The sequence below is a fragment of the Pygoscelis adeliae genome, unplaced genomic scaffold (assembly GCF_000699105.1).
Source record: "Pygoscelis adeliae isolate BGI_AS28 unplaced genomic scaffold, ASM69910v1 Scaffold681, whole genome shotgun sequence".
Classification (NCBI taxonomy): domain Eukaryota; kingdom Metazoa; phylum Chordata; class Aves; order Sphenisciformes; family Spheniscidae; genus Pygoscelis; species Pygoscelis adeliae.
Window position 1 is genome coordinate 161,704 of NW_008824015.1, and position 879 is coordinate 162,582.

Consider the following 879-nt stretch of genomic DNA (forward strand, 5'->3'; position numbering starts at 1 on the left):
CTCCAGCCGAAGAATTGGGGACTTCACGGCATTCAGGGGAGCTGCAGCTCTCCGGGGCACAGCGGGGCCGAGGACCCCCTCTGTGCCGGCACCCTGGGACATCCCACTGCAAATGTACCTTGTCCAGGTGCTGCCACGAACGCCCCTGCAGTGCTCTGCCTGCTCCTTCTGCAGGGGTGAGGAGGGACTGGCAAAACTGGGGCAGGAAAAGGGGAGAAAAACAAAGGGCTTTGGACAAAAGCGAAAAGAAGCAGCACGCAAAGGGAGGAGGAAGAAGAAAAGCAGAGTTAGAACTCGATCCCGTCTTACCTGGAGGAGCCCCGAGGCTCCGGAGCCGTCCCTCCTGCAGAAACGTGACAGGATCGTGGCAGTGTTTGGCAACGCCAGTGGCGGGGGCCGGCCGCCCCCGCCACCCCCACCCCCACCCCCCCTTGTCGAGTTTTCGGTGCCCAGGCTTTGCTCATGCGTGGAAAAGCCCCGAGCTGCGTCCATGCACCCCAGGGGCTGGTTACAGACTCAACGGCCCAAGGAGGGACGGGGAATCAGGACTGTGTGTGCCAGGCGGCACGGAGACAGATCCCCCTGTTACAATTAACCTGTGATTATTTCTAGTGAGGGATGTGAAGAGCTCTCCCAGGCTGAGCAGGTCTCTCCTCCCACACAGGTCTAACTCAGGCAGGTTAGGACCCTGCAGAGATTTCTGGTGGAGAAGAAGAATCACCTTCCAGCCGTTCCTTTCCTCGCCTTTAAAAATTACCTGGAAACGCCTTCCAGACAGGGCTTCTCAAAAAAGCCTCTGACTTTTGGAGCAGAATCGCAGCAAAACCCAGCTGTGTGGCCACCGCTGCTCCTCGAGCCAGAGCTGGGGGGGGGAACAGA

The 879-nt window shown here is 59.3% G+C and overlaps 1 protein-coding gene across 1 annotated transcript in view; it reads left to right on the forward strand.

Moving 5' to 3' along the window:
* Positions 1 to 879, forward strand: part of STK35 (serine/threonine kinase 35) — a 35,549-nt gene that overhangs the window by 5,584 nt on the left and 29,086 nt on the right. The window lies entirely within an intron of this gene.